The sequence below is a fragment of the Triticum aestivum genome, chromosome 7A (assembly GCF_018294505.1).
Source record: "Triticum aestivum cultivar Chinese Spring chromosome 7A, IWGSC CS RefSeq v2.1, whole genome shotgun sequence".
NCBI lineage: Eukaryota > Viridiplantae > Streptophyta > Magnoliopsida > Poales > Poaceae > Triticum > Triticum aestivum.
Window position 1 is genome coordinate 727505602 of NC_057812.1, and position 27053 is coordinate 727532654.

The 27053-nt window shown below is 47.8% G+C and overlaps 1 pseudogene; it reads left to right on the plus strand.

Annotated features, from left to right (window-relative positions):
- Nucleotides 1-17006: 17006 nt before the first annotated feature.
- On the plus strand, nt 17007-23916 carry LOC123153891 (thiosulfate sulfurtransferase 16, chloroplastic-like; annotated as a pseudogene).
- The last annotated feature ends 3137 nt before the right edge of the window (nt 23917-27053 follow it).

Genomic DNA, 27053 nt, shown 5'->3' on the forward strand with positions numbered 1-27053 from the left:
TGGAGATGCCAAGGACTGGGGGGCAACAAGAAAATCCAAAGATCGGTGCAAGCACAACCAAAGAAAACAAAGGCCGACGTAAGCACAAAGGTAAAAAGCCAAAAGTCACTTTCGCGCAACTATTGGGAAAATACCAGAAGATAAGTGAGGAGAACAGTGCTTATCGGCTAACTAGTGCAAAGGCATCAAGATCACCCCCTAGGCGCAAATCCAAGGATCTATATTGGCATGAAGAGAATTTGAATGCAACTTGTTCATATCCTTATTTTGTGCCGCCAATGCCAATGCCATGGATACCTTCCTATGATCATATAAATCCATATCCATTGTGGGACAGGTATGATACAAGGCAGTATTCTTCATCTTATTTTAGACCATCTCACAAACATTACGCAGCTCCAAGAAGACCAACGCTCAATGAGCAGTCATATGTTCAAGACCATTTCAATAAAAAAGAATTGGTCCGGAGCACAAGGGAGAATAAGGAGGTGGTTAAGCAAGTCTACCGCATCAAAAGACATGGTTGTAAGAGTGCCACTTCAGATATGATCTCAAATGAAAAAGAGCCAATTAAAGTGTCGACATTGGCTACAAAAGGCAATGAGGAAAATCAATCAAGTGCCACATCTGAAGTGAAGAAGTTGAGAGTGCATAAGGCAAAACAAGAATTACCATTACTTCAAACAAAATCGCAGCGGGAGTGCCCACTCGGCTTATCGTATTGGCAAAAGAAGAAGTTGCAAAAGCTTAGTGCACAAGAACTTGAAAAGAGAAACATGGCATGGGTTCCAAAAGGAAGTATTCAAAATAAGAATTATGTGCAAGCTTCCTTTACAAGGAGTGCGTCAAATGTGAAGAAGGAAAAGAGTGAAAACTATGAAGGATCAAGCCGAAGGTTTCAACATCTTCGGTCCACACATTATCCATTTTCTTCAACAATGTCGTTGATGCCTATGCCATGGAATTTCTCATCAGGTATGATTGGTTACCCTCAATGGGCTTATTTTAATCTGTGGATGCAATATAATTTCTTACATCATGAAAGAGTATTACCAAATCATCATATGTTTGATTAGCTTCACTTTTGTTGCTAATCTAAATGGCCGATATATACTTATCGTCCTAAGCATATAAAATGGCCGATGGAGTGTTGACATCGTCCTTAGAAAAAGCATCGCGCAAGTTATTTTTCGGCACACAAGTTTGCCAAAAAACAGGGGGGGCATGTGTTGACACCAGATTTTGGCACGGCCAAGAACTTAATTAAGATGACCTCAAATGGAGAAGTACTCAAAGTGAGAAAGTTCCGTATCGTCAAAAGGAGAAACTTTCATATTTGGGCCATAGCCATCCGGTCTCATCTCTAAGGCCGAAGTTGTGTTTGAAGTACTCAGATTTTATATTCAGAACACTATTCCGCTGATTACGCCCCTAATATGGACTCATATGAGAAATGTTTATACATGGATTGTCTTCGTCTCGTCGAAACAATCGATTTTGATATAAAGATCGTCTCAATCCGAGGTCATATACAAAAGTTAGAGGCCCCACAGCGTGATCCTCCAGTGAGCAAAAATATGACACCCGGAACCAGACACATATGTGGGTATGTCTGATGTGGTGCGTGAATAATTAGCTGTCTTGCACGAACGATTTGACCCTCGAGATGACCTCTGATGAAAAATGTTCAACATGAAAGTTGTCCGTCTCGTCGAAAAAACGGTCAAGATTGCTTTTGGGCTCGTTTCCATCCGAGGTCGTTTACCACCTCAAAAAAGACCCACAGTATGCAGCCAGTTTTAGACCGAACAGTTTTGGAAAGTTCAGACAAAACCAATCCGAATTTGACTAGGGTTTTGGACGTGAATCCAAGCCTTTTCCTTGCACGGAAAGTCCAGCCCCCTCTTATATACCTAAGGGGTGACGGCCGATTGAACAACACCAATCAAACAAACACATCTACTACTTTTTCGTGTTCATCTACTTTTTATCTCTCCTTTGTATCTTTCTTCTCATTCTTTGCTAGTTCTTCATGCTGGAGGGCTGCGGATCCACGAGGCTCTAGGGGCGAGCGAATCGAACTGGAGCAGCCCATAGCCGTCACGAGCCCTGACGGGGTCCCTCCCGGGCAAGCAGGGCTTTGGGTCTACAAAAGCATCTGCCGGCTGTCCTGCGTATCGCGCTGCCGGTCAAATCTCCTTCGACGCGAGCTGCGGTGCATCACTTCGGCGTCGAAGGTACATGGTGACGTGTTCGTGTGCGAACAGACTCTCAATGATTTCATCAAGCTGACCCCACCAACCTTCCATCATTCTGTTGAGCCTCTCGATGTGGATGATTGGCTTCGCAGCATTACCCATAAGCTACGTTCTGCACGCATATCTGAAGCTGACAAAGTCACTTACATTGCTTATCGCCTTGAGGGCCCTGCTAGCTTTTGGTGGGAAAACTATGGGGCTATGCGCCCAGCCGACCAGGTTACCACTCGGGCAGAATTCAGCGCGGCTTTCCGTGAACACCACATTCCGGAGGGTCTTATGGATCGTAAGAGAGAGGAATTCTGCAACTTCACCCAAGGCAGACTGGCCGTGCATGCCTACAGCCGTGAGTTTGGAAACTTGGCACGCTATGCACCTGAGGAAGTGTCCACTGACGTCAAGAAGCAGGTGAGGTTCCGGAAGGGACTTAGCCCCGAGCTTCGCCGTGACCTCCGTTTGCACGAGTGCACCTCCTTCCAGAAGCTTGTGAACAAAGCCATTAGTGCTGAAACTGGTCAGACTGACTATGAAGCTACACGTAAGCATTCCCGTGATTTTGGTTCTTCATCCGGCTCTGGTTGTCAGAAGCGACGGGTGTGGATTCCAAACATAGCTCTGCCACCTAGGTTCACTCCGAGGCCATCCTATGAGGCGCCTCGCCCAACCTAGCAGTATGCACCGCCTAAGGCTTATGGTGGACCGGCCGGCAATGCTGCTCCACGCACCAACACGGTGACATGCTTCAAGTGCGGAGAGTCGGGTCACTACATTCGAGAGTGTCCCCAGAACAACAACCCCAACCAGCCTAGAAAGTCCGTTGGCCGTGGTAAGCCAGCGGGAAAGGTGCTTTATGTTAAGCCAGCCACCACTACACATGGCCATGTTAACTATGTCTCAGCAGAGGAGGCTCATGATGCTCCCAACGTCATCCTTGGTACGCTTCTTGTTAACTGCCATCCGGCATCTGTTCTTTTCGATACTAGACCATCCCATTCATTCATATCTGAGAGCTATGCTCGATTGCATAACACGACATTCTGTGACATGCCCACCACCATGGAAATTCAAACCCCTGGCTCTCGATGGCAAACTTCTAGACTAAACCATGGGAATGAAATTCTTGTCGGTAGACTTGTCTTCCTTGCATCCTTAATAGCTCTCAAGTCCTCGGACATAAATATCATCTTAGGTATGGACTGGATGTCAGCCCATTATGCTCAGATTGACTGTGCCACTAGAGATGTTCAACTTACCCACCCATCGGGCAAGACGGTCAATGTCTTAACCCAAGTGGCCAAGCGTCAACTCTACTCTCTGAATGCTAGTCCCCTTCCAGACCTTGAAGACATACCGGTAGTCCATGACTTTCCGGATGTCTTTCCAGAAGAACTGCCAGGTGTTCCACCTGACAGAGATGTTGAGTTCATGATAGACTTTGTACCAGGAACCGTTCAAATCTCTAGAAGACCCTTAAGATGGCACCCCTAGAACTAGCTGAGCTTAAGAAACAACTCGATGAGTCCTTGAAAAAGGGTTTCATCCGTCCTAGTTCCTCTCCATGGGCTTGCCCCGTCCTTTTCGTCAAGAAGAAGGATGGTACGGTTCGAATGGTTGTAGATTATTGACCCGTCAACTTGGTTACCATAAAGAACAAGTATCCGCTCCCCAGGATCAACGATCTGTATGATCAGCTCGCTAGATCCTTAGTCTTTTCCAAGATGGATTTGAGGTTGGGCTACCATCAAATCAAAATCAAGAACGGGAACATTCCTAAAACGGCTTTTGTTACTCGTTATGGCCAATACGAGTACACCGTCATGTCCTTCGGTTTAACCAATGCTCCGGCCACCTTCTCTCGTTTGATGAATTCGGTCTTCATGGAGTACTTGGATAAATTTGTAGTGGTATATTTGGATGATATACTCATCTACTCCAAGAACAAGGAAGATCATGTCGAGCATCTAAGGCTAGTATTGACGAAACTTCGAGAGCATCGCCTTTATGCCAAATTCTCCAAGTGTGAATTCTGGTTGCCAGAAGTGACCTATCTAAGCCACGTAATCTCTGGTAAGGGTATTGCTGTCAATCTCGAGCGAGTTCAAGTTGTCCTTGATTGGACTCCACCTGAAATGGTCAAGCAAGTTCGGAGTTTCCTTAGCTTAGTGAGCTACTGTCGCCGCTTCGTCGAAAACTTCTACAAGGTTGCTAAACCTCTAACTGAACTCCTCAAGAAAGATAAAAAGTTCGAATGGACCCCACAGTGCGAGAACAGTTTTCAGGAACTGAAAAGACGCCTAACATCTGCCCCGTACTGGTACCACTAGATTTCTCCGAGGACTTTGTTATCTATTGCGATGCCTCGCGACAAGGACTAGGTTGCATACTCATGCAAGATCGTCATGTAATTGCCTATGCTTCATGGCAGTTACACCCACATGAGGAAAACTATCCCACACATGATCTAGAGCTTGCAGCTGTAGTCCATGCACTCAAAACCTGGCGACATTACCTTCTCGGTAATCGTTGCGAGATCTTCACCGATCACCAAAGTCTGAAATATATCTTCACCCAACCAGATTTGAATCTCAGACAAAGACGTTGGGTCGAGTTGATTCCAGATTACGACTTAGGGATAACTTACACCCTGGGAAAATCCAATGTTATGGCTGATGTACTAAGTCATAAATCCTATTGTAACAACCTGATGTTACAACAAAGTCAACCACTTCTCCACGAGAAATTTCGGAAACTTAACCTTCACATTGTTCCTCAAGGATTCCTATCTACCTTGGTGGCGAAACCTACCCTTACAGATCAGATCATCAAAGCACAGAAGGTAGATCCGGGAATCTCCTGTATCAAGAGAAACATCAAGAAAGGAGTCGCAAATTGTTTCTCCATTTCTAATCAAGGTGTCATGTTCTTTGGAAACCGCTTAGTGGTTCCCAAGGCATGAAACCTGAGGCGGTTGATCCTTAAGGAAGCTCATGAATCTCCTCTCACAATTCATCCCGGTAGTACCAAGATGTATCAGGACCTACGCCAGAGGTTCTGGTGGACTAGCATGAAGAGAGAAATCGCTCAATATATTGCAAATTGCAACGTCTATCGTCATGTTAAAGCAGAGCATCAACGGCCTGCTGGCACCCTTGAACCTTTAGCTATTCCTGAATGGAAATGGGATAAAATTGATATGGAATTCATCACCGGGTTTCCCAGGACCAAGAATGAGAATAATGCTATTTTCGTTGTCGTCGATCGTCTTTCCAAAGTAGCCCACTTCCTACCTGTTCGGGAGAGTATAACCGCTAGCCAGCTAGCAGATTTGTATATCTCCCGAATAGAGTCTCTTCATGGTGTTCCATTGGAGAATAACTCAGACCGTGGAAGTCTCTTCACCTCTCGATTTTGGGAAAGTTTCCAAAATGCTACGGGGACTCGTCTCTCCTATAGCACCGCCTTCCACCCTCAATCAAGTGGTCAAGTAGAGTGCATCAACCAAATTCTGGAAGATATGCTCTGAGCCTCTGTTATCTCATTCGGAATGGATTGGGAGAAATGCCTTCCATTTGCCGAATTTGCTTATAACAATAGCTATCAATCTAGCTTGGGCAGAGCCCCTTTTGAGGTTCTTTATGGACGAAGGTGTCAAACGCCTCTTAACTGGTCAGAAACTGGGGAAAGACAATTCTTTGGCATGGACATGATCCAGGAAGCAGAAGAACAAGTTCGCATCGTTCATGAGAAATTGAAAATAGCCCAATCTCGTCAGAAGAGCCAATATGATCGCCATCATAAGGCCATGACTTACGAAGTCGGCGAGAAGGCTTACCTTCGGGTTACTCCTCTGAGGGAACCCATCGATTCGGTATCAAAGGAAAATTGGCTCCTCGTTACATTGGACCCTTTCGCATTCTAGCCACACGAGGAGAAGTTGCCTACCAATTAGAACTACCTCCGCATCTTTACAGAGTTCATGATGTCTTCCACGTTTCTCAACTCAGGCGTTGCTTCTCGGATCCTATCCGTGGAGTGAACCACGAAACGCTTGATCTCCAAGATAATCTCACATACCAGGAATATCCCGTTCATATACTTGATCAAGCCGAGCGTACCACTCGACGCCATAACATCAAGTTTCTCAAGGTTCAATGGTCACACCATTCTGAGAAAGAAGCCACTTGGGAAAGGGAGGATCGTCTTCGACTTGAGTATCCCACCTTCTTCCCGATGGACCATAAATCTCGGGACGAGATTCTTTTGAGTGGGGGTGAGTTGTCACAACCCTAGTCAGTGTTGCATTAGAGTGATGCATCATGTCTAAACTTTTCCCGAAAACCTGAAATGGGGATGAACTAACCCCCCAGCACCACCTAAACCAACTACGGCTACTAAATAATTTTCTCAATGAACCTGAAATGCCCTTCAAAAATGTCCATCAATTTTTTCTTGGTTTGGAATCTCTGCCAAAATTGGTTCACATTTTTCTAGGACACCTAAGGTCACTGAATTAAATCATATGCTATTTGCGATTGGGCATTTAAATTCAATATATTATTTTAAGTGTCCAATTAATTCTGAACTTAAGTGAGAGCTGTTAGGAATAAACCTAACAGAGCCCACAATTATTTTCAGGATTTTTGGAAACGTTTTAGTATTTTTAATAAAGCCAAAAACATTGCAGAAAATAGAAACCTGGAACAAATAGAAAAGAGAGAGAGAGAGAGAGAGAGAGAGAGAGAAGGCCAGAGGCCACTTACCTGGCTGGCCCGGCCCATCTGCCTACCTCTGCCAGTAGGCAGAGGAGGGACACCGCGATGCTGCCGAGCTTGGAACGCCACCTCCCTGCCTACTTGCCCTCGCCCGCGCCAGCGTGACGCCTCGAAACGCCTCCTCAGCGCCGCCCCGAGCCCCTGGACACCTCACTTTCCCCCTGCTCTCCCTCTCGCCTCTCCTCGCCATGGCCGACGCTGCCGCGGTCGCGGTGACGTGAAACTCGCAGCCACCGTTGCCCCCTTGTCGCCTCACCGTGTCCAAGATCTTCCCCGTCGTCCGTCTCATAGAGTAGGCCGAGCCCCGAGTGCTCGCACACCCTGCACTACCTCCACCGACCCCGTCTTCACCGCCCATCGCCGGAGATCCACTTCGCCGCCCCACTTGCTCCGGCTCGTCCCCGACTCCTCTGACCTGTTCATCTGACTCGCCGTGAGCTTCTGTCCCTCCTCCCCCTCTCTGTTATCGCTGCCGCACGCTGTAGCCGCCATGTTGCTATCACCCGCATGCGCCGCCGCCTGCTCTCGTCACCGACGTGCCCCCGGCCATCTAATGGACCGGTCGTAGTGCCCAACCTGCTCGTTGTGTTGTGTAGAGGCCGTAGATGCCACGCCCGCGCCGCCACGGCCACTTCAACCGCATCGCCGCGCGCACCCGAACGCCGGCCGCCGCCTCGAGCTCATTTCCGACAAAGCTCCGGCCGCCCTAGCTACTGCTGCTTGCTGCAACGGGCGCGGGTGAGCTCCAGCTCCCCGTAGCCACTCTCCGCTGGCCATTCGGTCGCCGGAGCAGCGAGCCCGAGCCCTCCGCCGCCTCTGCTGCCGCCGCCGGCTAAACACCGGTGGTTAGCCCTGGTTTGACCAGGGGTTTGACCTCCCCTAGGTCAATGACAGGTGGGGCCCAGCCCTACTAATTAACCTAGGTAAGGGTTAACTAAATTTAGTTAGTTTAATTAACCACTAACACGTGGGACCCACTGGTCAGTTTGACCTGGACCGGCCCCGTTGACTGGTGACGTCACAGTGACGCAATCCTGACGCAGTAACTCATTTTCTAGATTTATTCTTATTCAGGAAATTCCAAAAAATAGTGCTAACTTCTAAAAATCATAAAAAATAATCTGTAGCTCCAAATGCAAAGTGTTATATATGAAAAATGATCAGAAAAATCCAATCTATCCATCTGTACTGGTTTCATGCATGTTTAAACAAGTTAACTTGCTGTTTAGTTCACAAATGAGTTTGAAATTTGAATCTTTTGTTCAAAATGGCTCAAACCCATCTGATGTAGATGCATTAGTCCAACACACTCATTTTGCCATGTCACATGCATGCATCATATTGTTGGGTATTGTTTGATATTGATTGTGTTACCAGTGCTCTTTGCGGTAGGTTCTGTCTCGGAGGATAACCATGAGTACCCAAGCGAAGGACAATACCAGTCTGTTGATCTGCCACGCAAGCAACCCCATTGATCATATCGATACAATCCCATGTTCTCGCTCCTGCTCTCATTTACTGCATTTAAGACAACAATGTTTCAAACTGCTGTGTGCTACGGTAGTTGAACCCATTTCCTCTGCATGACCTGTCATTGCCATAATAACTAGATGAAACCCACTAGAATGTGTAGGAGTTGATTAAGCCATGTCTGTGTTTCCTACCTTGCTATGCCTTCTATGCTTAGAGTTGTGTCAGGTCTGGTTCATCTGGGCGATGGGCTAGAGTGAAATGATCATGTTGGTAATGTGAGTGATGTGTTGAACACGATTTGGTAAAGGTATCGATGAGAGGCCATGTAGGAGTACATGGTGGGTTGTTTCATTGGAACCGCCCTTAAGCACCGAGATCTGGAAGTGTGATTTAAGAACCAGCTACTACCATGCATTGGGCCCGAAACCAATGGACCCTCTCGGCTTCTTAACCACCCTAGTCCTCTGTCTAGGAGTTGCAACTAGCTTCTGGTGTTTATAGGATATGTATTGGAGGCCGTGCTTAGCGCTGACCCTAGGGGTGGGCTATGATGTGGTAGATACATCGTGGCCGGGTATGCCGGGCGCCCGTTTGGTGTCTCGAAACCCTGTACACATTGTTCGGGGCCGTATATGGAAACCTCGGCCGGACTCCCTGCGGATGGAACCTGGATAGGCGATAAACCTGGACTAGAGACTTGAGTGTTTAGGTAGGCTGTGGCCGACACCCTTGTTGGGCTTCCGCTTGAAGGTCGCCGAGTACATGTCGTGTAAACGGCGGTAAGTGGTGAGAGCGTGTGTGAAGAAGTACACCCCTGCAGGGTTAACATCATCTATTCGAATAGCCGCGTCCGCGGTAAAGGACTACTTGGTTGCCTATATAGTTCATAGACAAGTAAATGGATACTCCTAAAAGCCTCAAGACAAGTGTGAGTGTCGTGGATGGCCCTTCCGTAGGATGACGGAGGAGGATCCGCGGTAGTGTATTGTTGTGGTGAGTAGTGGACTCGTGTGCGCAAAACATTTACAAGTTGTTGTCTCGCAGGATAGTTTAGCCAGGAGTCAAAGCTGGCTTGCTGCAATAAACTCCACTACCCTTTGTTGATAATGTGCATGTATGTAGGATCTGATGTAAGTCTTGCTGAGTACCTTTGTAGTCATGTTTGCTTAATTACTGTTGCAGAAGAGAACACTGCCCCCTCCGATGGGTTCTATGTAGATCTCGACGTTGACGAGTGACTTGCCACCCAGGTGGTGATCCTGAGCCGTGAAGGGCCTTGTAGATAGACATGCTTCGTCAAGCCTTCTTGCTTTCTAGTTGTCTGTACTCAGACAAGTTTGCTTCCGCATGTGCTTGTATGTTTGTATGACTTGAGTGTTGGGTCGTGTGACCCCTACCTGTATGAACATATTATGTATGGCTCTATGGAGCCTTCTAAATAAAGTACTTGAGTTATAGAGTTTTGTTGTGATGCCATGTTGTATTTGCACATATCGAGCATATTGTGTGTATGATTTAAAATGCTTGGTATGTGTGGGATTCGACAACCTAGTTGTCTATAATTGGTAGCCTCTCTTATGGGGAAATGTAGTCTAGTGCTTCCACTGAGCCATGGTAGTCTGCTACAGCCTGGTTTACCGGAGTCCTGCTAGCCCAGTTGCTACTGCTCCGGAACACTTAGACTGGCCGACATGTGATCCACTTCGTTCTTGTGTCTGTCCCTTCGAGGAAATGTCACGCAGTGACTTCCGGAGTCCTGCTAGCCTGCTACAGCCCGGGTTCCCAGAGTCCTATTAGCCCAGTTGCTACAGCCCGGATTCACATGCTGATGACAGACACGTTCGATGTTGGTTCATGTATGCATGTCCCTGTAAGTTAGTGCCACTTTGGGTTCACGACTAGTCATGTCGGCCCGGGTTCTCTGTCATATGGATGCTAGCGACACTATCATATACGTGAGCCAAAAGGCGCAAATGGTCCCGGGACAGCTAAGGCCACACCCGTGGAATACCGTTCGTGTGGCCGCAAAGTGATATGATGTGTTACATGCTAGATCAGTGTGGCTTAGAATCGGGGTCCTGGTAGTTTGATCATCTTTGTTGCGGCAGTGTCGCGTCACATGCAAATCTAGTTTTGGAAGAAGTATCATTTTTTTGTTGGCATGTTACATGTGCTTTCAGATGCACTGATCAAGACACACTGAAGCACTTACATGAGATGAGACAATCCCAAGCACCTGCACCACAACCAGCAACACCAACCGCACCTGTTTACCCCTACATAGCTGAGACACCACCCCAGCCATACTATGATACACCCATTGACTCACCAGTACCAAGTGCTCACATCCGGAGGAGCTAAATGTTTTGCACTTGGTAGCCAGAACTACCCTACACACTTTGAGGAAGGTGCCTATTTGGGAGCATGGGCTGGAGTAGAGGAAGAGGTAGAACCATATGCCAGCACTAGGAGTGATCCTATTTCGAAATCTAACGATGGAGGTTATTCTCAGCACAACGGTATGCCAACTAAGTGGTATGATGATCCACTGGAGATTGAGCAGCAAGATGGTTAAGACGGACAGAAACTGGAAGGGGATACTGAGACTGAAGATCGTTTTGACTTCAGTAAACTGATGAGGAGCACTGAGGACGATAGTGACTACAACCCATGAGCATCCGCTCAACACTCACCCGACGTACGAGTCGATTCCAGGGGTGGATCCCAACGAGGTTCCGGGAGAGTAAGTAGGAAAGATGAAGCTTCCCAAGGGGGGTAGCGACGATCTTGTACTACCCTGTAATATATACCGAACCACTAGTGTACACATAAATTCCCGACTTATTCTAGGTCTGCGACTCTATTGAATAGTTGGATGGGTTTGTAATAAACTTATGAGTGTATAATTATGTGTTATAAAGTTGTTTGAATTTGGTTTTTCTTGGTTCTTATGCGTGACTAGGTCAGTACATTAAAGTTGAGCTTGATGTACAAATGCATGTTGTGCCATAAAGTTTCTTGATGTACAAATGCATGTTGAATCTAGTTGATCAACACACAAAGCGTACAAGATGTACCGAGAAGGGTCAAGTGCTCTCATGGTATGGTAAGCATTGCCCGTTATGCATTGTGTACTAACCCATATTCTATGTGAGAGTTCTATATGGGGTTACGTATGTTTTCATGGGATTGCGTCAAGAGGAATATCTCATACAATCCATGGAGGATGATATCAAGTGGTGATCGTCATCAAGATTGTGGTGTGCAAGTTCAAGTGAAGCATCACGGAGAGCTCATGCTTGAAGCTTGCCGTCCTTTGTGGTGAAAATGGACTTTTGAAGATGTGCCGAAGAGTAGCTCACGCATAGTGGATTATGGGGGGGGGGGGGGGCAATCAAGTCGTCTTCTTCAAGCGAACACAATCAAGATAGGTAGTCCAACTTGAAGAAGTCAAGATCGTCATCATCTAGCTCTAGTGGACTATGTGCAAGGAAAAGATTTGCCCTTGATAGGGTTTTCTATTTTACCGGTCTCATGGTGGTAGTTGGGAGGCCGGGTTATAGGATTGATTGGTGTACTATCAAGGAGGGCTCTAAAGTAAGTAGCTTGATCATATCGTTTATAGAGATCTCAAACCATTGCATCCTTACATCATCTTTTTTGATTCTTGTTGGATTTTTCTCTGTGTGAGTTTTAAAGCTTATGGTCATCATCATGACAAGCTCGAGTTCATCAAAAACGGAGTTCATGCATCTTCCATGATGTTTTTCATATTCGAGTTTATGCTGGTTCTTCCCGATGGAGGTTTCCCCGTTGTTGGATAATATTTTTCGTCATCTTTCCAATGAGCTTGAGTTTGCTATATTCAGGACTCATTTGCAGAAGTTATTGATAGTTCTGGTCTCCGTGCATCTATGTATTTTTCATCATCTATCCAACAAGCTTGAGTGTGTTGTTTTCGAGTGATACAGTGCATCCGTGCATTCATCAGATAAACTTTAGTGGAGATCAACCTAAGGATCGTTGGGTTTGTCTCAAAGTATCACGTTGATACTGATATCACTAAAGCGAATGGTTTTGTGTGGCGGGTAGCTGGTATCTATGGTGAACCAAGGTCAGATGAGAAGGATAAAACATCGAAGCTTCTGCGGAATTTGAAACATTAGAATACCAAGCCATGACTTTGCTTTGGAAACTTCAACGAAGTGTTGCATTCGTCGGAGAAGGAGGGGGGAGCCACGAAACAACAATTGTGTATGGATAAATTTAAGGAGGCCTTGGAGTTTTGTGAGATGGATTACTTGGGATTTACAGGAGATATCTTCACATGGCGGAACAACAGTCACATGGCTAAAAATTACATAAGGGAACGGTTGGATCGGGAAGTAGCGATAGCTTCTTGGCGGGAGCATTTCTCATGTTAAAAGTCACAAATCAACATCTGCAGCATTCTCTTTTTTTTTTTTTGAAACGAGGCTAGGAGATTTTTACGATGCATCATACTACCATATTTAAGGGGTAGTATTAAGTTGATCCAACGGTTAATATAGTTCATCTCAAAATCTGGCTTCAGGACAGTTTGGTAATTTTCTATAAGGTTGCCCGACGACCTCACCAACTCCCGTTGCACGGTCGTCAATTGATCTTCACGAGCCTGGAGTGCGCTGCCATATGCACGGAGCGCCGCTGCGTGCCCTCGGCTCTCCGTCCGCCTTGCCGCTAAGCACGTTTGTGGAGTTTGACATCTACTCTGGTTTGATGCATACAGAGGTAGAAGGAGATCATTGACATGGCTAGTATTCTTGGACATACAGGTTCGACGCATACTCAGGTCGCGGGCTCGCCGTCTTCGTCGACCTGCCCTAAGAATTGCTCGACGCAGCGCTGGCCGCTGCCATGGTCGCTTTCCCATAATTTTTTTTAGATTGCCTAGTTGATGGGCGACCGTTCGGGAGCAACCTGCATGTCTGCTTACGAACTAGGTCTGTACGTTTGTCGTCTCCTCATCCCGATCGATGGAACTGATCGAGCTGCCTAATACATGCGTACTGCGTATTGCTGAAACGTATTGGGCAGCATCATCGAAGTCACGTCGTAGAGGTAGCTCGACGGGCCGGAGCTCAGGCCAGTCGCTGATATTCAACAGCTGAACGGGACGACGTATGCCACCAGCTCGTCCCAATCATTATGGGAAAAATCCCCGGTCTCCCAGAAATCTGAGATTGATGTAACAATGAGCTACCTAAAATGCCCCTAACTATCTAATATACTATCAGAAATTTGATGTAGTACTAGCAAGATGTCCATGCGTTGCACGGAACATCATGATGCATTTGTATGAGTAGTTTATTTTGTGGGAGAAAATGATGAACGAGGGAAGGCCTTATTTGCAAATGTAGAGATGGGTGTGGGTATCTTTTTGCAAAATTGTCTAGTTTCCTTCCTATCCGTCGGATATAAATCGGATGGCCTATATTGCAGGATGGCAGATACACCATCATCATCAACTATGTTTTTTATAAGAGTAGAGATTGCCTTCTCCGGACCGTCCAACCATAAAAATAAACGGCCTAAATTGATTTGATGTACTATAAAAGGTCTCAAGATTTGTCATTTTTATTGATTAAGAAGAAGATAATTAGTCGGTTAATTAACGGAAACCCGGGCAAAACCGTTACACAGGCCCACAGAATAGGGCACTCCGACCAACATGGCACCCACAAGACCACACACACCGCCGAGAAGAGGACACTGTCGAGATTGACTACAATGTCATCGTCATCATCTCTCCTCGAGCAGGCGACTCCGACTTCGCCACTGACGACCCATCAAGATCCCTCTGAACGAGCGACACACGAGGACCTCGTCGGCCACAGCCAAACAATTGGCCGAGACGTCAAGGACCGGCAGCTCCGATTTTGTTGATGCGCTTCACAAGAGAAAGTTGCAAGCCTCGCACTGACCTAGTCCATCGCATCTCCGGAGAGCACCGTCCGCTGAAACCGCCCTCATGGAGTCACCGTTGCCACAAGGGCCCCGCCACGCGCAGCTCCGACTTCTCTGTCACAGCGAGAAACAAACAAAGGCGCACCCATTGGTGCATCAGACCACCGACATCAGAAGGACCAGTCGCGACCCAACACCGCACGCCACCATCGTCATTGCCGCACAAGTCACAACGCCAACCACTCGCATCACCGGTTGGGCACCATCCAACCGTGATGTCGTGCTCATCCAGCATAGGGAAAGCACGAAGGGGAACAAGTCTTCAAGACGACGCCCCAACGAGGGAAGCGACGGTGAAACGATGCAGTCACCCGACCCTACGACAGGGCCATAGGCTTTCACCCGAAGACGATTCCGACCACCACCCTATTGTCATTGACACCCATGGTGCGGTGGCGATCAAGCACAACTCGGCTCAGAGCAAAGTGCCAAAGTTCGAAGCTTGGTGGCTTGAAGAGGAGGCGCGTGAGGGGTTAGTAAAGAATGCTTGGGGTCCAGAGGTAGAAGTGAAGAATGGGAGTGTGGGCGATGGAGTAAAAGGAGTTTTGGGTCAGCTTGTTGACGGGAGCAGGAATGTCTTGGGTAATTTGGACAAAAGAACCAGCATGTTGAGGAAGGAGTTAGAACGATGGAGGAAGGAGGCAATCAGGCCTTAACAAGTTCGACATGAGAGTGACTCCGGTTTAAACTCAGCCGGTTGAAGGAGCAAAAAGACCTGTACTAGAAACAATGTGCTCACGTCAACTGGATGAAGGGAGGTGATCGGAGTACAAAATATTTCCACTCATTAGCCACGGAGAGAAGGAAAACAAATCGGATTGAAAAATTAAGGAGAGAAGATGGTGAGGTGGCGGTGGAGAGGGGGCCATGAAAGATGTGGCATCTAATTACTTTTCAAGTTTCTTTCAATCTTCCCCAGGTACCCGTACGGAGGAAGTACTACAACACGTACATCCTCAGACCTCATGCCACCCAAGATATGAATGATTCCTTGTATAAGAAGTTCACAAACCAGGAGGTAATCGAGCCACTATAGTATCGATGATCTCAATGTACCGGGACTAGTTAGGATGCAGTCTATTTTCTATAATGAGGAGTAACTTATACTAGTGTTATAGTTAGGCCCTTCCTAGTGCTCCACGGTGTACAAGTGCTAAGGATGCCACATAAACAGAAAAATGATGTGGCAAAGCAATTAAAGAGGAGAGAGAGCATTATGGTGACCTCAATAAGAACCAATGCTAAGCACGTGAACCTAGGCAAAAAGACTACCAACCAATACATGAAGGAGTTTTATTACTAAATAATTAAATAGAGGAGGCTTAGCTACAAAACCTAAGCATCGATGCATTGGGGGCATTAGTTGCTAAGCATTTTAATGCACTTAGCACCCCACTTTAACACCAATGCATCGGGAGAGGTCTTATAACAGTAGTCTAAATTACTATCTTCATAGTGCAAAATAACATAGTAGTAGTGTCATAAATAGCTTCATTTATTAACTTGTGACTTATCCTTTCTTGAGAAGCGCTATGTTACAGTAACATATTATGTTACTCTAAACACCTCTCTTTTTCATTAACTACATGTCACGTAAGCAAACTTTTATTGAGGTGCGCTATATTACTATCTAAGTTACTCTCACTGTGACTAGCCTAAGAAGTTTTGAGATGTTGCTGCAGGGAAAATGACCGAGGAGGTGATGGGTGTGCTCAATGGGGGTCAGATGCTAGTCAATTGGAATGACACGTGTTGTTTAGATCCGTATAAAGTCCCCAATCCAGGAAGTATGAAGGATCTAGGGCCAATTAGTTTGTCCAATGTGATGTACAAGATCATTTAAAAATTCTTGCTAATGGATTGAAGCAAATTTTGGATGAAATAATTTCTCTATATCAGAGTGCTTTTGTCCCAGGGCGGCTAATTAGAGCTTATGAATGCACTTGTAATGTTTTTTTATGACAAGTTTAGTGGCACGATAATAACAACTTCAGTTGTCAAGCAGCACAATTTTCGTGTTTTATTTTATTTTGACAAAAATTTGCCTTGCGTCACTGTAATTTGTTATCCTTACGTGATTGGGATTGTCGTCGAAAACTGTCAGGACCAGATTCCCACGCATCTAATGTGTGACACTTGTCATTTAGGTAGAAGAGTTATAGTGTTTCATAGAAGAAAAAAAAACCCAAAACTGACCAGAGAAACAGAGGGCACATCGAAACTGGCTAGTACGTGGTGCCGGATGCAGGGACGTGTGATGAGATGAGGATTGATACGTGGCGAGATGATCCAAGTCATGAACCAAGCATAGATATGTCTTCCCAATCCCATTCCATGTGTTTGTGCAAGGTTACCACTATTTCAACAAGAAATCTGCGCTCAATCTGCACCGCAGCTAATATATTAGCTCGAACTGAGCGTCCGGCCGGGCTCCGGAGTCCCCAAGAACGAACAGGAGCGAGGACCGGACCGGAGATAATGGCGTCGGAGTAGAGTGATGGAGTACTCCTTTGCCCGAGGCGTCTCCCTCCCCGCGTTCGCCTCCTGCCGGCAAGTATAACCAATCTGGCCTGCTTTTCCATTACTGTATCCTTCTCCTTCAGTCTTGCCGACGGTGTGCTGTGTTTCGACTGCAGGATGCGGCACGGTGCCATGCGCACGAGGGCGAATCTTCGGGTCGTGCCAGCGGCGAGGCCGGTCTCGGTGGGCGCAACCAGGAGGATGCTCGGCTCAGCCATGTACGGTGGGCGTGCAGCACGACTGATCGATCCTGTCCATCCATCGAGTGCCCACGGACACAGCTCTTACACGCATGTTCCTTCTTTTCCAGACACGGCAGCGCCGGGGCGGCGGCGTTGCGCGCGGATGACGCGGAGGTGGCCGTGCGCGTCGCCTACGAGCTGCTGCTGGCCGGCCACCGCTATCTCGACCTCAGGTAGCGTACAGAACCAACACACAAACCACACAACGATTAGCTACTCTAGTGCTCTGTTCTTCTGTCAACTTAACTGACCGCAAAATTCCCTTCAAAAAAAAGAACTGTCCACAGTGAACGGCATATAAAAGCAACAGTTGTCATTCCAGTAATAATGTAACATCTGATGGTGAGTATTGCTGCTTCTTGTGTAGAACGAGGGTGAGTTCGGCGGCGGCCATCCGGCAAGGGCGGTGAACGTCCCCTACACGTACAGCACCGGCTCAGGTAATTCATCAAACCCACATCACTCGTTAATTGCTCTCCACCTTCAGTATTTTTGTGACTGTAAATACATAATGTCGCTTCGATTTTCAAAATGCAGTACACAACTTAGGCTTCTCCGCTGCTCTGATCCAATTCTAATCCATTAGTAGATGTAATTCAACATGATTTGTTATTTTTAATCGACAGGAATGACGAAGAACCCGCACTTTGTCCAGCAAGTGTCGGCGATCTTTGGCAGGGATGACGAGATCATCATCGTGCGTTCTGCCACTGATGCTGAACGTTATCTGTTCTTTCATCTTTCAGTCGAGCGTTCCTTATGTTTAGAAAACACCACTTGTCAATTTCAGGGATGCCGAAGTGGCAAGAGGTCTCTCATGGCAGCAGCCGAACTCTGTTCCGCTGTAAGCATAAAATCCTAGCACCACTATCTCTATCTCTTTTTTTTGAAAGGAACATACAACATTCCATTAATTAACTGAACACGCTGGGCATATCGCCAGCTACAAGTTCTATTACAAACTCTGGGAATTGGCCCAGCTAGGTTTCTAGACAACTATTCCCCATACACGCACCATGCGCAGCTAAAGTGTGCACCACTTGGTTACAGTCTCTACTACAATATTCAACAGCTACAACATTTAAGCCCACATGCATTTGAAATTTAACATCCTGGAACAAAGAGCCTAACTCTGAGAGATCATACTTTGTAATAGTGATAGCCTGTTTTATTACCATTGAATCTGTCTCGAACATCACCTGATGGCACCCCATCTGAACAGCTATATTAGTTGCTTGTTATAGTGCTGAAGCTTCAGCATGCAGGGGGTTTGAGACGTTCTCCAAATTACCTGCACCAGCTGCTAATAGAACGCCATGGTCATTTCGAATTGCAAAGCCCCATCCGCCTGTATGTTGTGCTTCAAAGAAGACCCCATCCGTATTTATCTTCAGGGTTCCAGTAGGAGGCGGCTTCCATTTTTGCTCCACTTTTCTCTTCGGCTCATTTCTTTGTGACCTGGACGAAATACAGTCAAGTAGGTGATACTCAATAGATGATGATACTTCAGAGATGGTTCTCATTGTATCACCAATGTTTGCTTTATTTCTTTCATGCCACCATAACCACAATAAGAAACAAACTTTTAAGCATTCCTTCGCCTTGAGTTTTAATATTTCCTCACAAAAAGTTTTTGAATCTGGACAGATGAGAAGCTTAAATCTGATGTGTTCAAGTAATGATACTCTCCAGAGTTCTTTCACTTTTTTGCATTTTAAGAAAATATGATCCCCATCCTCATCAAGTCTCAAGCATATTGGGCATCTGGTGTCAGTAGGGATACCTTTTCGTTGTAGTTTTGTTCGTAGCGGAAGGCTGTATGTTGCAACTCTCCACAAGAAGTGTAGCACTTTGTTTGGTAGAGGAAGTGCCCACAACTTCTTCCATTCGAAGCTTGAGTTTTCCCTCTCTGCATTCGAGCTTGAAGTTAGTCCAGAGGGTGAGTTTCTCGCTGCACTATCTACAGCCACCCTATATGCTGATTTAACAGAAAAGACTCCTTTTTTTATCATAATGCCATCAAAGGAAATCACCTGTTTGTTCTTGTAGGGGTATTTGTAGGATGACTTGGGCATCTTCCGGCCAGAATATTTGTTGGATCAGATATGCGTCCCACTGGTTCGTGATGGGGTTAATGAGTTCAGATACCTTAGTAGTGAGATTCCTTCCCTGGGCGTGCTAATTCTCCTTGTGCTACCTCTAGGGATCCAAGGATCACTCCAAATTATGATGTTCTCACCATTGCCCACTCGCCATATAATCCCTTTTTTCAGCAGTTGCATCCCTTTTAGTATGCTGCGCCATGTGTAAGAGATACCTGCTACCGGTGTGGCTTCTAGCATTGAGCCATTGGGGAAGTATCTAGCAGCCAAGACTTGTGAGTAGAGTGAATGGGGATTTTGTAGGATTCTCCATGCCAACCTGGCCAACATAGCTAGATTGAAGAAGTGCAAATTTCTGAAACCCAGACCATCATCCACTTTTGGCTTCATTAATTCTTCCCGACTTACCCAGTGTATCTTACTTGTCTTGTCCATCTGACTCCACCAGTAGTGCACAATCATTGCACTTAAATCCTCACAAAAAGATTTGGTCAGGTCAAAACATGCCATCGTGTATACTGGTATCGCCTGAGCTGCAGCTTTGATAAGCACCTCCTTCCCTGCCTTCGACAGGAGTTTTTCCTTCCAGCATTGTATCTTTTTCCAAACTTTCTCTCTTAAATAATTGAAGGTATTTCTTTTATTTTTGCCCATGTATACAGGTAGACCCAAGTACTTTCCCGAGGTGCCTTCCACATTTATCCCTAGGATCCTCTCATATCCTCCTTTATCCTCCCATCAATGTTCTTGCTGAATAGAATGGTTGATTTATCCTTATTTATCATTTGTCCAGAACAAGCTTCATATGTGCTTAGGATTTTATTCACTTCATGCGCCACACTCTCGCTTGCCTCCACTAATAAGAGTGAATCATCTGCAAATAGGAGGTGGCTGACACTTGGGGCTTGTCTGCAAATCTTTATTCCCTTCAACCTTCCATTAAATTCAGCCTCATTAAGCATCGACGAGAAACCGTCCGCACAGATAAGAAAGAGATATGGTGATAGAGGGTCTCCCTGGCGAAGTCCCCTTTGTGGGATGATTACATCGGTTATGTCTTTGTTTACCTTGATTTGGTACTTGACTGTGGCGATGCACTTCATAACCAATCTAACCCAGTTTATGTTGAAGCCAAGCTTGATCATCATGTCGTTATGAAACTTCCATTCCACCTTGTCATATGCTTTGCTCATATCAAGCTTTAAAGCCGCGTAGCCCTTTGCACCGCTTCTTCTCTTCTGCAAAAAATGTGTAAGCTCATATGCAAGTAAAATATTATCAGATATCATCCGTCCAGTGACGAATGCACTTTGATTTAGGCTAATGATGTCAGGTAAGATTTCTTTCAATCTGTTAGTTATTACCTTCGCCACCACTTTGTAGAGGACATTGCAGAGGCTTATCGGTCTTAAGTCTTTCAGGCTTTCTGGTGTTTGTGTCTTTGGTATTAGCACCACCATTGTATTATTCCAGCCATCTGGCATTTCCCCTCCGTTTAGAACATTCAACACTTCCTTTGTTACCTAGTCACTGACGGTTAGCCAAAATTCTTTAAAAAAAATTGCAGGCATCCCATCAGGGCCCGGTGCTTTGAGGTCCCCAATACTAAACAGAGCTTTCCTCACTTCGTCTGCTGTGTATTCAGCACATAAGATTTCATTCATTCCTTCATGGACTCTTGGCGTAACCGTTTGCAGAATAGTTTCATTGTTTTGTCCTACCAAGGCGGAGAAGAGGCTATAAAAATACCCTGCAATATGCTCCTTCAAGGATTCTTCTCCTTCCACCCATCTACCATCTTCCCTCTTCAGTCTTCCAATTGTGTTTCTTCTTTTTCTTTCTGAGGCAAAGGCATGGAAAAAAAACTGTATTTTTATCTCCTGAACGCAGCCACGTGATGTGTGCACGTTGCTTCCAGTGAGTTTCCCTTTGATGTTCTAGTCTGTCAAGTTTCTCCCTCAAGTAAAGTTCCCTAGAGACACTCTCTTGATTTATGACACCTCTTCTGGTTCCCTCCAGTTCAGCTTTCGTGTGTTTAATCCTTTTGTCCAGATCACCAAGAACATTGTGGTCCCAGTCCTTTAATTTTCGTGCCACTGCCTGTATCTTGTCAGATGCATTATTTTTTCCTCTCAGACTCGCAGCAGCCCAAGCATTTTCCACCACCTTTTGCATTCTTTTTCTTGGAGCCATCTTGCTTCAAACTTGAATGCGTTTAGATGTCTCCTTACCATAGGGTAGCTCCCCCTGCCTTATACCCATATGGTGACCGGATGGTGATCTGAGTGCCTCGGGTCTCCATTCACTATTTTATATGCGGGAAAGCGTTGACACCATCTTTGGTTACCCACTGCTCTGTCTAATCTTTCTTTGATATATTTCTTTACTGTGTGACTATGGTTTCGCCAGGTAAACTTATCCCCTGTGTAGCCTAAGTCTCGGAGGCCGTAGTCAGCTAGTGCGAATCTGAATTTCTCCATTGCTGATTGTGATCTCTCTGGCCCTCCTATCTTCTCATGGAGGTACATGATTTCGTTGAAGTCTCCTGCACACAACCATGGTAGAGTGAGCTGTTGATTTAGGATGCTTAGTAGTTTCCATGTTACATTCCTTCTCTCACTTGTTGGTTCTCCATATATTCCAGTAAATCTCCATCTAAATCCGTCTTCCTCAGTTATCTCCACATCAGTATGGTATCTGGAATAATTGTGGAGCTCTACCTTTATTTCCTTCTTCCACAATAATGCTAACCCGCCACTTTTTCCTTCACAGTCCCTTGCCACCAAGTTACTCATTCCCAACTTCCATTTGAGACTTTCCATTCTCCTTTTATCAAGTTTGGTTTCTGATAAAAAGAGAAGGTCGGGGTCCTCCTGCTTCTGCACATCCAGAAGCCCTCTCACTACCGGGCCGTTCCCCAACCCCCGGCAGTTCCACACCGTGATCCTCATTGGGTCCTGCGGGATTGGTCCACCAATCCCGCTTTTGCAATTAGCTTTGGTTCTTCCGCCATCGTGTTTGTTTCATGACGTCCTCTTATAGCCAAATTTTCAGCTGGCTCCACATCCATCCTCATCGTCTTTTCCAACTCTAGCCCCTCATCAATCTACATGTCATCTGCAGATCGTTTCTTTGTCTTTGGAGTTGTCTCAAGTTGTGTCTGATTCACTTTCAGCCTATCATGTTTAATTAATTTAACTTTCCTTCTTTCTTCTTCTCTTCTGGAGTGTCTCCCTTATTTGCACAATTCCTCAAATTCTTCGGTTTTACCCCTGCTTCCTCCTCCACCTGCTGCGTTATATCTTTGGTTGCAGCTTCATTCATCTTTGGTTGTTTCCCAATTTTGTCGACCTCTCCTTCCCCTGACTCTTGGGAAACAGCCATGTAAATTCCCCCCCCCCCCTTCTTTGTCAATATTCATTTGTTCTTCCTCGTTTGTCCCCTTTTCCCGCATTTCAGTTAAGGACTCATATCTGATTCGCTTGCTTGTCGGCTCTCCACCAACCTTCTCAAAGTCTAATTTTTTTCCTTTGGTTTGTTGATCAGTGATGTCCTTTTTCAGCCTCAAGGGACTTGTGACCTCTTTTTCTTCCTTAGGGTGTGAGCCCGCAATTCCTTCACCTTCAACAGAGCTCTTCCTCCATGAGATGGCCTCACTACCATGTAACTTTCCCCTGTTACCACTACTATTGCTTCTCCAGCTGCCTGCCCTTTCAGAAGGTCCTTTACTTTTTTCTTCATCACTTTGGTTCCTCCTAAAAATTTCAGCTTTCAGCCATGGACCATATTCTCGTTTTTTCGCTTTATTTTTTGCTCTGCATGCTCTATCACTATGCCCAATTACGCCGCACGCATAGCCAGAGTCTGGTAAAAACTCGTACTTAAAAGGAGACGAATTTATCCTCCTTTTCCTTTCGCCGTCGCTCCCTTTGTTTGCCCGCTTTTGTCCTCCGCCCTCCTTGGGCGCCGCCTCGCGCGGCCCCTCCCGCCGCCTGTCCTCCGCCTCCAAACCTCCTCCCAGCTGGTGTGCTAGAGTTGAAATTAGGAGCTCGCCCTAGCACAGTTGACTAGATGCAAGGTGTTGGCGGGGATGGGAATGAAACGAGGGGAAATATCTCTGAACAGAGGATGACAAACCCGAGCTTGTGCACTCCCTAATTCAGTTGGGGTGTGGGGAATCAGCACAACGGGGTGCGAACTTGGCCTGAATTGATTCACGGCTCAACCGGGAAATGATTTGGGATTAGATCTGGTGTTGTGGGTGTGTGGAAGAATGGATCGAAATCAGATTCTGGATCGCCTGTGAACTCTGGCAAGAACCTACCCTCACCTGCTGGAGGGACCTAGAACCGTCACCTGTACCACTATCCCTATCTACTCATATCTATCTATCTGTCTCATCATCGGTAGTTATGGTTTCACCTTGCGGCTTGTGGCACGTGATAGTAAATCTATCTTCTTTCAGGGCTTCACTGCAGTGACCGACATCGCCGGAGGGTTCTCGACCTGGAGGGAGAACGGACTGCCGGTCAATGGACGGTGACAACGCGGGCTTCCATAGATGTGGTTGTAACATCGTAATTTGTCTTAGCATGCTCCGAGACACCACGTCAGTGCACTGAATAAGCAAATGCAGCTTGATATGATGAATAGAATAGATGTGCAATATTAATGTTAGAATTTCCGTTCTTCACCTGACCTCATGTAAACTGGCCCCATTACAGAATAAGACGTGTATGTGTAGTGGAACAGACTAGAACTGGAGCAATCACACACTGTATTCATTCACAGGAGAGTACATATATATATATACAAGTACATGGGCACAACGTGCACGCACTAACTGATTAACTAAGTCCATAGATGCTAGCTGCATGCGATCAGAGTGGAGGAAGGAGCGCAGGAAGTTGGGAGCAGGGACGTGGTCACGTCGGAGCTGCATGGACTGCATGTGCGGATGCATGCGTCCAACACCCCCCCCCTCCCCCCAGTGTGAGCGTCGGTGGCGCTGTCGACGACGCACAGACTGGATCTGAATTCCGCAAAGGTTGCAGCAGGTAGGCCTTTCGTCATAATGTCAGCAAATTGTTGACTGGTTGGGACGTGATGAACACGAACTTGGCCAAGCGCAACTTTTTCGCGGACGAAATGAACGTCAAGCTCAATGTGTTTAGTGCGGCGATGATGTACTGGATTCTGTGAGAGATAAGCAGCGGAGACGTTGTCGCAGAAGACAACCGTAGCTTTGCCCAAGTCGGAGTGGAGCTCGTGTAGGAGCTGGCGCACCCAACAGCACTCGGCGACCGCATTGGCCACGGCTCGATATTCGGCTTCGGTGCTTGATCGAGAGACGGTGGGCTGTCGCTTGCTGGACCACGAGATGAGCGAGTCACCGAGGAAGACACAATAGCCGGATGTCGACCGGCGAGTGTCCGGGCAGCCGGCCCAGTCGGCGTCGGTGGGCGACGTGGCGGCGATGAAGAGCCCGTGCGCAGTGGTGCCACGCACATACCGCAGTATGGTTTGACCATGGCCCAATGCGGTTGGCGAGGCGCATGCATATGGAGACAGACGTGTTGAACTGCATATGTCAAGTCTGGGCGCGTGAGGGTGAGATATTGCAGAGCTCCAGTGATGCTGCGATAGAAGGCGGCATCCTCAACAAGGCCGCCGTCGTTTGCCGAGAGCTTGGCCTTGGTGTCGACGGGTGTCGGGGCGGGGTGGCACGAGATCATGCCAGCCCGCTCCAGAAGGTCCTCGACGTACTATGCTTGGTGCAGGAGAAAGCCGCGGTTAGAGCGCTGGACCTGGATGCCGAGGAAGAACTTGAGGGGCCCGAGGTCTTTGAGAGAGACGACAGCGTGCAGCTGGCTGATGATCCGCCGGAGGAGAGCGTCGGAGGATGCAGTAAGCACGATGTCATCGACATACAACAGGAGGTAGGCGACACTGTGCCCTTGCTTGAGGACGAACAGAGACGCGTCAGAGCGGGTCACCGCAAAGCTCAGCTGAGACAAACACCCGGCGAACTTGGCGAACCATGCCCGGGGAGCCTGCTTGAGCCCGTATGGGGACTTGGAGAGCAGGCATACGTCGGAGGGGCGCGAGGCATCGACAAACCCAGCCGGCTGTTGACAGTAGACATGTTTGGTGAGCTCGCCGTGGAGGAACGTGTTCTTGGCGTCAAGTTGATGAACAGGCCACGAGCGAGCCGCCGCAAGCTGGAGAACGAGACGGATCGAGGCGGGCTTGGCGGCCGGGGAGAATGTGTCGGTGTAGTCGATCCCCGGCCGCTGAGAGAAGCCACGCACGACCCATCGTGCCTTGTATCTGTCGAGAGAGCCGTCGGGTCGCAGCTTATGGCGGAATATCCATTTGCCTGAGATCAGGTGGGCACCGGGCGGACGCGGGACAAGCGTCCATGTGCGGTTCGCACAAAGGGCATCATACTCCTCTTGCATGGCGCCGCGCCATGCTGGATCACGAAGGGCAGCAGTCACCGACGTGGGAAGCGGCGAAGGCGCGGCAACACCGGCCGTGAGAACATAGTCCGCATCATATTTGGTGTTGCGATGGCGGACGCCAGCCATGGCGCGGGTGATCATGCGGTGACCGGGGCCCGATGGTGTTGGAGAAGGGGCTGGTGGTGCAGTCGAGTCGATGCAGGGCGGCGTCGACGGCGGCGTGGTCGCGGCGACAGTGGAGGAGCCGGGTGAGCCATCAGGCGAGGGAGATGCCGAGGCCGCCGACGCGCGGGACGCAACGGAGGGCGTCGTGGAGCGCGGCGAGCCGGACAATCCATCCGGCGAAGGTGGTGGCGAAGCCGACGAGGCGCATGACGCCGCGGAGGGCGTTGAGGAGCGCGGCAAGCCTGTGGTCGGGACGAAGGAGCCGACCGATGCAGCGGGTGATGGTGGTGGCGAGTCCGCGGTCGAGGTCGAAAACGAGCCACCAGGCGAGGTCGCGGGTGTGGCGGCCGAGCCGAAGGGGTCCGCGGTGGACGAGGCGGACGAGGTAGAGGCCGCGGCAGCAGTCCCAGGTGGTGTAGCCGGTGACGGGGGCGCGCCGACGCGGGCATGCCACTGGGCGTGTGGCGGAGGAACCGGTGCTGGGCCGTCGTCGCAGAGGAGCGGCGAAGGCAGGGCCGATGGCGAGGCGGAGACGTCAGAGACCTGCGCAAATGGAAAGACACGCTCGTCGAAGTGCATGCTGCGTGAGATATAAACGCGGCCGGTTAGAGGATCGAAGCCCTTGTAGCCAGCGTGATCCGGAGGGTAGCCGAGAAAGACGCACGCACGCGAGCGGGGCGCGAGCTTGTGCGGAGAAGTGCCGGTGGTGTTTGGGTAGCATAAGCAGCCGAAGACACGGAGGTGCTGGTAGGATGGTGGGGAACCGTGGAGGAGCTCGAAGGGAGTGGTGAGCCGGCGAGGGCGACACGGCGGTCAGTTGAGGAGATACGTGATCGTGGCGAGGGCATCGGGCCAGAATTTTAGGGGTAGGGAGGCATGGAAGAGCAGGCTGCGGAGGCCCTCGGTGAGTGTGCGTATGATGCATTCAGCTCGGCCGTTCTGTGGCGAGGAGTATGGGCAGGAGAGTTGGAAAACGATGCCGTGCATGGTGAGGAAAGCCCGGAAGCCACGGTTGTCGAATTCACGGCCGTTATCGGTGCGAAACGCAAGG